The following is a 14,983-nucleotide window of genomic DNA, read 5'->3' on the forward strand; positions in this document are numbered from 1 at the left end:
TTTGGGGGGGGGGGGCATCCCTTCCCCAGCGCTGCGGCTGCAGGACCCAAGGCTGGGAAGGGAGGAAGATGCTGGGGAGGAAAGGAGGAAGGAGCCCACCCCGGCGCCTTCCTCGCCTTTCCTTGCAAGAGTCCCTTTGCGGGGTCCTTTCCGGAGATGCTCCAGGGAGGAAGGAGGGCCCTCAGTCCCAGCGCTGCATCCCTACCTCCCTCCTCCTCCTCCTCCGGCGCCTGCCTGCCAGGGACTGATGCAGCTGCTGCTGGACCCACGCAGAGGGAAGCTGAGAGGAGGAGATGCTGGGGGGGGGGGGGGGGATGAGCTGGAGCAAACCATTCTTAAACCCGGGGGGGGGCTCAGTGCAGTGGCTTCCTCTCAGGGAGGAGAAGCTCAGTGGGCCTTTCTGGAGGCCTCCCCTGCTGCTGCTGGGGAATGGGAGCTCCCATGTCCTCTGCCTCTCTCTCCACTGAGGAAAAGGCCCACAGAGCTGTGGGAAGCCAGGGGCTGGGGGATGCTCCTGTGTCCCATTGAAAAGGCTGAAGGCATGGGGAGAGTGGGGGAGGCTCAGTGGGAGGACAAAGGACAGGCCCCAGGGTTTGCTTTCGAATTAAATTTGGGGTTTTTCCCATTAATAATAATAATAATAATAATAATAAATCCTCCCAAAATATTACTTTTTAATTTTTTCCAAAAAAATAATTAATTTTTATCCCTCCCCAAATAATTAATTTTTTTTAAAAAAATCCAAAAAATTAATTAAGTTTTCATTTTTTTTAATGTAAATTTACGCCATGCTGTATACGATCAATTAAAAAACAGAATAAAATAAACTTGCCTATGGCATAGATTCTCCAAAAATAATTAAACGTGATACATATTAATACATATAGCAAACAACAAATAAACCCAACCAACTCCAGCCCAAGTCAGCATTCAGGAGAAGGCAGCCTCGCCTTCATTTTTTGCACCCTTTTTTGGTTTTGTTCCTGTCCAAGGGCAAGGTGCATCGTTTACCAGTTCTTTATGCCAAGCCCTTTTCTCTCATTCTTTTCTACCCCACCATCCAAGCTTGCTTCCCCCACCTTTTCCAAGTGCAGGATTTCACCCAGACACCCATTTGGTCCCCTACTCTCTTCTCTTTAGATTCAGACAAACCCTACATCCTCCTGAATTCAACAAGATATATCCAGGGGTGTTGGCCATATAGCAAAGTATAGCATCGTCTAAAATCCACCAAAGAGTGGGGCCAGTCAAAATGCACATTATACAGGCTGCAAACTTTTGAAACTCCACTGGCTTCTTCATCAGGCAAAGGTGTTAAAATTCACACAGAAGGATGGATGGATGGATGGACAGAAATAAGATTGACGGTGTTAGTCATAGACATGCATTTGGTCACGATTTTGTGGTTGTTGTCCTCAATTCAGATGGTATGGAAGGGTATTTATGCCGGTGGGTCCCTCCTCCTTCTGGCCATGTGGGTACTGGGAGGTTCAGTCCAGGAGATAAACTTTAAATTCCACTAGCAAAAGGTTTATTCCCATGAAAGTGTATAAAGGACTGCAACCTCAAACTGCAATCTTCTGTCTATTTAATTTGGAAGGATGTCCAAGTGAAACCAGTGGAACTTGAATGTCTATCGATGATTCTATTATTAGATGTGATGGGCAGGATTACACATTTCATTGATGGGGGAATAGTACAGAAAGATAGCAAAACTAACATCTATTGCTCTCTTTCTAAGAATGCTGATAGGTAGATAATTGTATTTGTTATTTGTATTAAAATCTTTCATAGTACTGTATCATATCATAGAAGGGGACACTGTCATGGAGGCAATTTTGTTTAGGCAGGCCTTTAGTTTTTAAGTTAATATGGCAGAAGGATATTTTTAAAGGTATATGCTTTTAAATTTTGTACTATATTTCAATGTTCCTTAACTGCTGCATTGTAGACCATTTAATGGAAATATTTATTTAATTTTTTTTAACTTTGATGTCAGCCAGGTTGTTTTGTTTTGTTTTTATTTTTTTAGTGTGCTTTGTCATTTTTAACTCATGTGAGCCACCTGGATTGGGAGAAAGACAGGGTGGAAATCATATAAGTAAGTAAATAAATAATGTTCCTGGTGCTTATCTTCATGGACAGACTGATAGTTCTTTCCTTTCAGTGCTTCGCTGAGCAATTTCAGTTGCTCAGCATGCAGAACATGTTAGACATCAGGTACCAATTCCAAAGCTTCTGGATGGATTTTGCTACCTTTCCTTCAGAGGGACAGGAGGATGGGTCCCAACCTGGTCTCAGGTCAAAACTCTTCCTTCCTGTTCCCATCACAGCCATCTACTCAGAGGGAGCACAAAGAACACCAGTACTCTTACTTGCTCGCCATAAGCAGCTTCTGAGCTGCTGCAGACCTACCAATCCTCACTTGGTTAAGCTTCAGATTAATAGTATTTGAGCCAATAGGTTGAGCAAATATCAAATGCCTTCTACAGGATGAATATTTCCCTCCCCTTGCTTTTTGTGTTATCTACACAACTTAGACTTATGGCAACCCTATGATTGAGAGACCTCCAAGACACCCTGTCACCAACAGCCATGTGGCTTCCTTGATTGACTCCATCTACCTGCAATGCAGTCCTCCACTTTTCCTACTGCCTTCCTCTTTACAAAGTTTTACAGGTTGAGTCCTTTTATCCAAAATGCTTAAGACCAGAAGCGTTGGGAATTTTGGAATACCTGTATTTGCATATATGTACATAATGAGATATCTTGGAGATGAGACTCAAGTCTTAACATAAAATTCATTTATGAGGGTGAATGGCCATCTGTTGGGGATGCTTTGATTGAGAGTTCCTGCATGGCAGGGAGTTGGACTGGATGGTCCTTCGGACTCTTCCAACTCTATGATACTATGATTCTATTATTGTTATTAATGTTGTTTTATTCCCAAAAGTAAGAGAGCCCTGCAATATTAAATGGAAACTTGATTTCCACTTTTGCCACCAGCCAAAGCTAGAGATCACTTTATATTATTATTATTATTATTATTATTATTATTATTATTATTATTGGGCCTGAACAGACAGGACAAAATAAAGCTGCTTCAGGTCACTTTGGAGGTATGCTGTTTAAATGCTGCATGTGTCCTAAGAGGCCAGAAGCCACACCAAAGTCACACTCCAATCCTAAGGACTGGAGTGTAGCTTTGGTGCAGCTTCTGACCTCTTAAGATGTGTGTGTCATATAAACAGCATACCTCCAAACACTGAATGGAGATATTAGACAGGAAAAAATGATAAGGGGGCTAAAGATTAGAAAAGAAGAATATAAATTGAAGTCATTTGCAGATGATTTGGTGATTATTTTGGAAGAGGACTTGGTGAGATTGGATCATCTATTGCAAAAGTTTAAGGAATTTGGTAAGGTAGCAGGTTTTAAAATTAATAAGAACAAAACCAAAATTTTGACAAAGAATATACCTGAGCAAGAAGAAAAAGAATTGATTGTTTAGGACAGGATTTGAAATAGTGAGTACCTGTGACTAAATATAACAATCAAGGCCTGTTACAGACTGCCAAAATAAAGCTGCTTGGGGTCTCTTTGGAGGTATGCTATTTAAATGATGCATGGGTCCTAAGAGTCCGGAGGTCGCGCCAAAGCCACACTCCATTCCTAAGCACTGGAGGGCAGCTTTGGTGCAGCTTCCGGATTCTTAGGATGCATGCGTCATTTAAATAGCATACCTCCAAAGAGACCCCAAGCAGCTTTATTTTGGCAGTCTGTAACAGGCCGAAAAACCATCAATTGTATGAAAATAAATATGTGAAAATTTGGGGAAATGTTTAAAAAGATTTGAATAGATGGACAAAGTTAAAATTATCTCTGTTAGGTACAGTATCAGTAATAAAGATGTGTGTGTTACCTAAATTGATGTATTTATTCCAGACAATTCTAATAAGACAGAAAACCAAAGATAAAATGGAAATTAATGATAGATGCTAAAGAATGAGGAGAACTAGGTCTGCTAGATATGAAACTATATTTTGAGTCAGCATGCCTTTCATGGTTGAAAGAATGGATTTTATTGGATAATAGTAAGATATTAGAATTAGGACATGAATTGAGATTTGGGTGGCACACATACTTGTGGTATGGGAAGGTGAGGGCGAATATAGATTTTTAAAATCATATTATTAGAAGAGCATTGATAAGAATGGAATAAATAAAAATAAAGGTTTAGTATAGAATTACCTAACTGAGTATCACCACAGGAAGCATTTTATAGGAGAGAATTCGGTATAGTACAATCAGGATTTAATAGAATAGGAGCAGGGGGATTGGGAAAATTAAAGAATTACAATGATTAAAAAAAGAAGGGCACAAAATATCATGGTTAATGTACTACCAATTAAGAGAAAGATTTAAAGAAGATAAGAATAGATTTAATTTTGGAAAAAAGGAAAACAGAGTTTGATATTCTGATTGAAAATTTTTACAAATTACCATTAAGGTTTGAAACATAAGAGGAACAAATTAAAGAATGCATGGTGAAATGGGCAAGAAATGTGGGACATGATATTCATCTGGACCAATGAGAGAATGTGTGGTTGAAAGTTTTAAAATTTACTTGCTGTAATGATCTGAAGGAAAATTATTTCAAAATGATATATAGGTGGTACCTCACACCAGGCAAATTGGCAAAAATATCTAAAAATATAAATATTAAGTGTTGGGAATGTAAAAAGTCTGTTGGTTCCTTTTATCGCCAATGATGGAGTTGTAAAAAGGCAAAAAATATTGACAAAAATGGGGAAGCAGATGAATAAGATTTTACAGTCAGAAATAGAAATTAGGCCAGAATTATTTATTTAAAATATGGTGGACTTTAGTAAGAAATTAGAGAACAAACACAGTATATTAATTTGTTATTTGATTACAGTAGCAAGAATATTGGCGACAGAAGGATATCCCGAGTATTGAGGAGTAGATAGAAATATTATGAGGCCTGGCTACATCAAAGAAGTTGACCAGTCTGTTGAAAGGATACATGGCAACCTTTTGTTAATTATTTGGGGGGGGGGGGGGGAGTGGAGATAATGTGATGGTAGGTTTTGATTATTAGATAGGAAAGCATTTCTAAATAGAAGAATGTTGATTATATAATTATTGTTATGGTTAATTAAGTTATAAAAATGTAGAAAAGCTGGTTTGTAAAAGATGGATTAGTTATCGAGGCATAAATGGGTGTTATAGTTGGCGGTCATAGACAGAGTAGTGCAGGAAGTCAATGGGACTGGGGGATCCAGCTCTCAAAGGGGGACATTAAGCTGCCCCTTTACAGTCATCTGCCCCTTAGTCTCAAAGGTGATACAAGAACTGGAGATAATGTGATGGTAGGTTTTGATTATTAGATAGGAAAGCATTTCTTTAAAGATGATTTGTATTGTGAACTAAAGTATGCAAAGGCCCCTTTTCATACTGATATTCCAGACTAGCACAGGTGTGTCTCTGAATGTAACTGATGGCCCTTGATCACTGGTAATGCTAGTGTTAGGGCAGATGGGACATCCAATTCAACAAGATCAGAAGAGGGACAGCTTCCCTACCTCTGAGGTAGCAGCTTCATTTGTGCATGTCTAGCTATATAACGAAGGAGCAAGACAACTGAACCAGAGCCACCACCTTCTCTGTTGCTGTTACAGGCTATATGAATTGGCGACAGAGTAAGGGATTCAAATGTTTCTTTCTTTCCTGGAAACACTCTCATCTATCACAGGCCATAAGAAATCCACTTGCTGTTCCCTGCTCCTGACACATTTATGGTTATATTGTTCATTATATTGTTTATTGTCTCCTGATTGTACTGGAAAGTTTTATCCTCTCTAGTACTGGCTTATATATTCTAAGATAAGATAATGGAGACATCAAATAAAACTCGGTGTAAAGAAGACAGCCTTTTTCATACTACACATAGCACTATGATTCCATTTCAACTATCCAGCTACAGCCTTGGACTATGACTCTGGAGACCAAGGTTTGAATCCCTGCTCGGCTGTGGAAACCCACTGGGTGACCTTGATCAAGTCACACTCTCTCAGCTTCAGAGGAAGGCAAATTCAAAAATCTTGCCAAGAAAACTCCATGATTGGGTCACCATGAGACTTGAAAGCACACAATAGTAAATAAACACAAATGAACTAGTCTTAAATACCCTGGAGGCACTAGATCCAACTGCCACTGAGTTTTGAATAGTTGGCACACGTTGAGTAGAGGGTGACTAAGAGTGTAAAGAATCTGAAGAACAGTTGAGCAATTGGGTGTGTTTCTCCTAGACTGAAATGTGATAGGATAGCCATCTTCAAATATTTGAAAGGTTATCATTGCTGCTGCTCCAAAAAGCAGGACCTGAATCAAAAGATCATGCTACAAGGAACACATTAGGATTAAACATTAGGAAAAAAGTTCTTGATCATAAGAGGTATTCAACCTGCTTCTGAAGATGGTGAACTCTTCTTCATTGGAGGTTTTTAAAAAGGGTATTTATAGCTACCTGCCCTGTATGGTTTAGCTGTGAATTTGGACCACATCGGTGCTTATCAGGCTACCTGATGTTCAAGGCCAGAATTTGTGCTTATTGGCTTCTTCCCCCCCCCCCCACATGCACAAATGAAAACACTAAATAGACAAGCAGTCAATGGCTCACAGACCAACAATTTGAGCAGCACCAAGCTAGATGAGTTTAGATTCTATGTATTATTATTTTAATGGGTTTTATTATAGGAAAAATACAATATACAAATATGAAATCAAATACAAAACCAAGACAATTACTGACCTGACATTCAAATCACAAGATGTGAAAGTAGCTTTTTACAAGATAATTAGTTACTTAAAACTCTCTATGGTAATTTGATCTATGATAAAACATCAGTCCTGTATGAGATTACAGAGGCATTCATTTATCTTTGTGATGGTTACTGTGATCAGTAAATAGAAACCAATCAATTTTAATAGTCTTTATAGTGTTCACTTTTAAAGTTGCTAATTTTGATTTTAGAGTGTCTAATTTGACTGGTTGATTTCTCCATAATGACAAATGACCACATTTTTCTCAAGCTCCAGTGAGAACTCTATGTACAGATGTCTACTGCTATACAATCACTAGCATTGCCGCTAAGCAAAAGAATGATTTTTTAAATTTAAAACATCTTTGGTCCAAAACTGCACCAATCCTATTGAATGATTTGTTGCTATTTATTGCCTGCTTATTGCCTGTTTATTCCCAGGATTATGGCTCTTTAATCTCTGTGTATGTGAAAATGTTATTCACGATTGCGTGATTTTCACGGGATAACCACTGTTCAAACCCCCGATTTCCCCCGTATGATAAGGATACAGCAACAAAGTGTTCACCATTTGAAGTAGGGCAAACGTACAGATTGTGATAAGCCATGTGTGTGTAGAAACATGAAGCAGGGAGAGAAAACCCTTCAATCTTCTTAGATGCAGTTCTCCTTGTGCCTCACCACTGCCCATACTGTTTAGGGATGAAGGACATCTGGAGTGCCACACACTCTCCACCCTGGAGAATATGGCTTTCTGTAACTCTGCCTAGCAAAACACAACAAAATTCAAAAGCGTGATACTTTTACTGGCCAACCCAAATGCACAGCTGGCCAATAAAGGTATCACTCTTCAGTGGAGTTGGAATTTTGTTTCATTTTGCTACATCATTAACACAGCTAGCCCATCATTCACACTTGCTTTCTGTCAAGCAAGTAATTAGTATAAGCATTTGGTGAAAAATATGTGGTGTCTGTATTTTCTGTCCATTGCAATCTGTAAGAGGAAGCATTCAGCTATACTCAGTAAATTGTTTGGAATGGAATGATGAACTTCAGCCTCAAGTGTTAGGTGGGTCTAGGGTTCATATCTTATTTGTAAATTCAATACACTTTAATTTGGGAGTATATATACTTATATAATTACACTATATAGGGTCTGTATCTCATTTGTAAATTCAGTAAACCTAACTTGGGACTCACACAGGTGGAAACTGATCACTCCTGATAGTAGAATCATGTGTGTTTTTGTTGGGGGGGGGGATTAGACACACATACACCTGAAATTGCATTCAAGGAGAACTTCAAAGCACATTTAAGCAGTCTCCATCTACCCCAGATCTACTGAGGTGGAAATTTCTTCTCTGTATTGTTGTTGTGTGCCTTCAAGTTGTTTCCGACTTATGGCAATCCTAAGGCAAGCTGTTATGGGGTTTTCTGGGGTTGAGAGTGTGTGACTTGCCTAAGGTCACCCAGAGAGTTTCCATGGCCGAGGAAGATTCAAAACCTGGTCTCCATGATCATAGTCCAATGCGCAAATCATTACCTACCACACTGGCTCATACATACATCTGTCAAAATGTTTGTAGGAAAAGAAGGACGTTTTCTCACTTGCTTCTTGGTTTGAATTACAAACAGGTAATGTGCAATGCATCCAGTAATGCAGTGACTTACTTTTGTAGACATTAGGACAAGTAAAAACAAGAAGTTGCATTTCAAATGTTATAATGAATGATGGAACTATGGAAAGGCAACAAGTCCCATTGAAAGTAATGGACTTGCCCTTCCCAAGAAGTACAGTTGGATCAGGCTGGGAGGGACTTGTATTGCACCTCAGGCTACAGATTTGCAAGATACGTAGGTACTTAACATCTAAGCTGACTACTTATTTTCCATCTTGTCTTTCTTCTGCATGTGTCTGGATGGCCCTTTGTGTCACTTATAAACAGTGACAGTAGAAGGTTTTCATGTCACTGCAACAGTGAATCTGTTCCTGGGTTTAACCTGAATTTTAAAGGAATCATCCAGGGTGTTGAACTTATTGGGACATATGTTTCAGCAACTCAGATAGATCCACTAAATTTCAGACTGAAACCCACAGCTGAGTCACCATCCACACTAACATGGAAACTACAAGTTGCTGTTGTGTATAGATAAACTTGTAATTAGGTACTGTATTTGGGCTAGCTGAGATTTCTTTCCTGATGATGGACCCCATCAATTTGTTATAGAACTTGTGGTGCAGTGCAGGCTGTGCATTTTAGTGTAGCACTTAGTAGTATTTTGTTTGCATTTTAAATTACTTTTTCAAAATAATTCATCTGTTGACTATTGATCAAAAGGCCAGATGTTTAACATAAGAAAAATATGCAGGGGTAGCTGTGTTGGCCATTTAGTAAATCCAAACAAAAATATTTTTAAAGAAAATATAAGAAAAATATGTATTTTGCTAACAATCATACTTAATCCCCCTTGTACTCTAGCCCATGGCTTTGGAGGAAGAGGAAGGAAGGAAGGAAGGAAGGAAGGAAGGAAGGAAGGATAATACTGAATCATCCATCTATGAGACCTCCAATTTTTAATCTCAAAGTGTCTCAGGAACAGGCACATCATAAACTGCGATAAGAATCCATTTTGTCTCTCCTGACTATACAAAAACACTCATTTTAATACTGCCAAGTCACATTGCTCAGCGACACAGGCACAAATCTAGTACTTAATACGTAATACAGAAATAGTAATACGTTTAGAAGCATCCTTCAGTAATAAACATAATCAGATCTCTTCAGAAAGGAACACAGTACTCGGAAAAGAAAATCAGATTAAACATTTCTAGAAGATGATTATTGTTATTTTGTAATCATGTTTGTTGTGATAAAGTGAACATTTAAAATGGTAGTGGATATAGAACTTTCAACTTATTCATTGGTAATATTTCTTGGAGAAGCCCTCCATCTTGTCCCATCACCAGATTCTGCTTAAGCAGACTTTCTTGTTTCTGATAGTCAAAGAGATCTTACCATGAGAGGAGCAGAAAGTTATTCCAAATATTCTTTTTAACTCCCTCCACTGCTTTTTTTCCATTTCCAAATAGCTAAGAGCAATAGCAGAGTGATACTATTGGAACTGGGAATCCTGCCCCCACCTACACACAAATATCACTGTAAACAAATGGTTAAATGTTTCAGCAACTTACAAAGGTTTAACTTATCAAATTAACAACCACAACCTCTTTACACACACACACACGTATACTCATTTCTAACTGTAACATGAAGTAAATTATTATGAGGAACATGAAAGTTTTTATCTGGATAAGTCAAGTTTGAACACCTCTTCTTCCTAGTGAACATCCGCTCTTCATCCAACCAGGCCTCTCTGTTCTATAATTACTGCCAATGCCTGGCTTGAATTATTGAATTGCAAAGGCTGTGATTTATTGATTTTCATGGTTACCACTGTAGAAAACTGCAGGACTCTGTGAAGAGTCTCTCAAAGCTCTCTCTCCACAGGTACTTCTCAGAAGCATATACACTTAAAGTGGCTAACAGAGCAGCCATTCCCTTTATCAAGACATGCCCAATGTTTCCTACTATTTCCCTAGATGCATCACTTATTTCCAGGACACCAGATTATATTTAGCATCAGTTATGTAGAAATAAACTGGGTATCCTCTGAAGGCAATGTTTATGTCAGTCGGTTACTTTGAAAGTCCGATCCCAAAGTAGGAAACAAATTGTATCACAGACAGCAAAACACCACGATCTACAGTAAGCAACTACTTACAGTCTGATTCAAACAGCTCTGAAGTGACCTAACCTTTCCCATCAGATTCAGTTCCCAGCTTTTTGAAAGGCCACATGTAGGTTCCCTGATGTTTACCAGAGTTGTCCTGGGCAACCAAATAGAACACAAAGATTTAAAGGGACGACTGCTGCGCTAGATGGTATCTTCTCCTAATATTATATTACCACATGGCCCATTTGCAGAGAAGCGTTACAGGAAGTTGGCAATGTGAAAACTAAGAAACAAACTGCAACACATAAACAAACGTCTCTTACACACCCCCACACACATATGCACACAAAAACCACACAACAGGACCAAAGTAATTATTTTTTCTTCTGTGTGTGGAATTTCTTAGCATAATTAGAGCATTTGCTTTCCTGAATTAACCAGAAAGTCAGACTCTTTGCTCATAATGTATTTTCCCTTTTCACATATATTTGCAAAGTAAAATCGGCTCCCTCTAGTGACAAACGTACAAAAGTAGTCCCTGCAGAGGTCATGTAAGGATAAAGGCCCTTGCTTAGCTCGGTCTATTACAAGTTATTTTGTTTATGAACAGTCTTCCACCTGCTCAGAAGACTACTAAAGTCAACAAAAAGTTGCCAAAACAAAGTCATTGGGAATTAAAAGTGCCTTGGCTTCTTAGACACTAAAGCTGTAATACCATGCCTGTTTACCTCGGAATAAGTCCCTTTGAATTAAATGGGATTTTCTTCTCACTATACATGCTTTGGACTGCAGGGGCTTCAGACTGCCTTCCTACACAGTACATTGGGCACAAAGTAGCCACTGCGGATGTGATTTGGTGTTGGATAAATCCTGAATCAAATCAGGTCGATTTGGACAGATGTAGATATCCACTTCAAAATGGGGGCCTTCCAAGACTAGCCAGATCTGAATCCTCCTGAAGATTTGTTTGCAATGTGGCTATTAAGAAACATAGTGTGTCTTCAAAAATGTATACAGTGGGCTCTTGTTATCCCCATGGATAACAAAATCCGTGGATGCTCAAGTCACATTAAATATAATAGCACAGCAAAATGGTGTCCCTTATATAAAATGGAAAATCATTGTTTGCTATTTGGAATTTATACTTTTTGGGAGTATTTTCAAGCTGTGGATGCTTGAATCTGTGGATAAAAAATTCATGGATAAGGAGGGCCGACTGTATGTTTCTTTCCAAGCTTTCCATAAAAGGAAAAGACTACCCAGATTGCCTGGGCTAACATTTTGGAACTATCAACAATTCAGTTATTCAGTTACAATTCAGTTGCAACAGGGTAGGATTCAGTGATATTTTGCACCAGGAGAAGATTTTCTGTTTGAGCAAGATGGCTTTCTTAATTCTGGAAATCCCTCCCTCCTACTGCTACCCCTGCACACAGCTGCAAAACTTCCCTGAATCCACCAGTGTAAAATTTTAAAGGAGAAAGACAAGAAGAGAGATCTAGAAAGTTGAAGACCTGAAGGCTACAAAGAGGACAGTCTTGCTGAGTGATGGACTGCCCACAACCACAGCAGCCCGAATTACCATTTCTACCACCTCAATGGCTACATGGCTTCACTCCCTTCCTGGTCTACAGCTGATATGATCCCACTTTCTCCCATATGGCCCTCAGTGACACAGAGGCATCCTTGCACCTCTGTATGTCAAGTGAGGGAGTTCCACAAGGGCCACACAACCACAGCCAAGACCTGTCCAGCCACACTCCACCTGCATTAGTTAAGATTTACTCCTTCCCAGTCATGAGCTGGAATCCAAGATGCCAGTGTCTCAAGGAGGGAAGGAAGACATAATGTTTTCATAGCCCACACCCATCATCTCTCCACTTTGCTGAAATGGAGGTTCCTGTATAAACACCCCAGCAGTAGCAAGGTCCTGCCTCAGTCCTCAGAACTTGTACGATCAAAACCCTCCCCGCCACAAACACAGGAAAACACACATTTTTATGTCCCCTTTGTAAGGTGGGAAGGTTTGCAGGGCGTGGTCAATGAGGCCAAGACAATCAGACAGAGCCATTCAAGTCAGCTTTCTAGGGCCATATGTCATTTCATAGGAAATGATCTAACCCATCATTTCCACAGCCATCAAGTACTGCCTGCTTCTCTTCCTAGCTCTGTGTGTAGGGCAATGTCTATTTTCATGGCCCGTGTTCTCCTGGGGAAAAAAGGAAAGGTGCCATTCCTCCATACAAGCTGAACTGCACCAGGAAGCAACAGTAGGAGGGTAATGCCTCTAGCCTCAGCTTTAGCTTGCATGAGGGAAATACTTCCATTTTCAGATATATCCCTCTTCTTCCTGGCCACACACTCCACGGGTCAGGTAAGAAAGCTCCTATGGCAAATCATCCAATATAATGAGGAGAAGATGTTGACCATTGAAGGGATCAAATCCTTTCACGATCTAAGAATGTGAGGAGGGCACAGGTCTATGTAGGGGTTTGTGATAAAGAACAACAGACAGGTGTGAGGAGAAGGAAAACTGTTCCTTGTAGGTAAGGCAAAATACTGGAATGGTAGGTTGTGATGCCCAGATGCCTCTCTCTAGAGCAGTGGTACTCAGCCTGGGGGTTGCAAGTTGCAACCCCTTTGGGGGGGTCGAACGACCCTTTCACGAGGTCACCTAAGACCATCAGAAAACATCGGAACTGAGACCATTGGCTGGGGTCACCACAAAATGAGGAACTGTATTAAAGGATCAAGGCATTAGGAAGGTTGAGAACCATTGTGGTAGAGATATGATGCAAGGCAATGGCATTGGCTATCCACTGGCGACATATGGCCTTCTCCTACTCACATAAATCTCCCTTGTTATATGTCTATCTTCCAAGACAGCAGAGTGGGTGGAGTTAAAATGCTTTACCAATAGTGGGATTTGAACTAGTAATCTCCTGGGTCTGTTTATTTTAGCTTGAACACCTGGCCTCTTGGTTCTGACCAGGCTGCTTCCTAGCTTCCTATTTTTCTCATATGTTAAGGGCATAGTAACATGCTGAGTCTGAACCTGTTCTCTTCTTCATTATCCACTTTGCATTGTGCTGGCACAGTCCCTGACCAATGGAAGATGGTTGTGTCACTAGGGAGATACTGTGAGCATGCATGCCCTTTATGCATTTTCCATATTGTATCTTTCCTCCTCCTCTCCCAGATACAACATACATTTGGATATGGTGGACATTCTACTATGGTGATGATAGTGTAATTCTGTTGTTGTTGTTGTTGAGTGCCTTCAAGTTGTTTCTGACTTATGGTAATCCTAAGGCAAACCTATCATAGGTTTTTCTTGCCAAGTTTCTTCGGGGGGGTTGTCATTGCCATCCTCTGAGGCTGATAAAGTGTGACTTGCCCAATATTTATTTTATTTTATTTAGGTATACATGGGTATACATGGCTGGGCTGGAATCGAACCCTGGTCTCCAGAGTCCTAGTCCAATGCTCAGACCACTATGCCATGTTGGCTCTCTACTATAACTCTAGTCCCAGCATAATGCCATTACAGCATGGCTCTGCCCAAACCTAAATTGGAAAAAGAGGAATTATCCCATGTATAACCGTTACATAAATGTTGGTCAGGCATGCCCAGAAATCAGCAAATTTTTGGAAGCTGCTCCATGGTTTGTATACAGGCCAACCTTTTTCACCCTCCATCTCAAATCTAAATAATTTACCCATGTCTATTCTGTCATTATCTGGAGTCTTCCACTCATGTGTTGATTTTTTCTCTCTCTCTTAAAAGTATCATATTCTAAAGCTGAAAGGATTGATTTACACACCTAAACACTAGCTAAAGCGGACAGTGATTTTTCAGTATTTCAAAGTGCACTCCTTTTATTGAGAAAACTTTGAAGCGATCTTATCAGGAGACTATTCACTCTGGGGTTTTGTTATATATGTACCTTTTCACTTGCTTGTTTTTGGTGTACGTTTGCTTGCTTGCTTGCTTGCTTGCTTGCTTGCTTGCTTGCTTGCTTGCTTGCTTGCTTGCTTGCAGAGTGGCTCTTTCATTTAAATCCATGAAAGGTATTATGTAAATCATCCAATTAATGCCCGGTAAAACAGCCATTATCCCACAGCACTCTTTTAATGTGAGTGCTCTTCTACTGTGAAACAATGGGAAGATATATCCTGCAATAGCCTAAGCCCTGTTAAATGCAGGTCATGGGTTAAAATGAAAACTGTCATCCATTTTCCTAGCAAATGAGACTAAATGGCAGACAGCATTAATAATTTACATCTTTAGCCCATTGATTTTGACTCTGGCTCCACTAGGTTGTTCCTTATTGTATGTCAAGGAGAATATTTCTTCCCACTTAGCCATGTGCATGTATACAGTTTGTCTCTTACATTATTTG

The 14,983-nt window shown here is 39.8% G+C and overlaps 1 protein-coding gene across 4 annotated transcripts in view; it reads right to left on the reverse strand.

Moving 5' to 3' along the window:
* TTLL7 (tubulin tyrosine ligase like 7) overlaps positions 1-14,983 on the reverse strand; it is a 202,131-nt gene that overhangs the window by 101,755 nt on the left and 85,393 nt on the right. The window contains exon 1 of one of the 4 annotated variants that reach the window (XM_089515539.1): positions 10,629-10,702. The exons of 1 other annotated variant lie outside the window; for it this stretch is intronic. The gene's annotated coding sequence lies outside the window, so the exon portion shown is untranslated. Of the gene's footprint in view, positions 1-10,628; positions 10,703-14,983 lie in introns of those variants that run through there. 2 more of the 4 variants (XM_089515544.1, XM_089515540.1) reach the window with 2 other exon arrangements.

Source organism: Sceloporus occidentalis, unplaced genomic scaffold (assembly GCF_023333645.1).
Source record: "Sceloporus occidentalis isolate IW3139 unplaced genomic scaffold, rSceOcc1.0.p SCAF_3, whole genome shotgun sequence".
Lineage (NCBI taxonomy): Eukaryota > Metazoa > Chordata > Lepidosauria > Squamata > Phrynosomatidae > Sceloporus > Sceloporus occidentalis.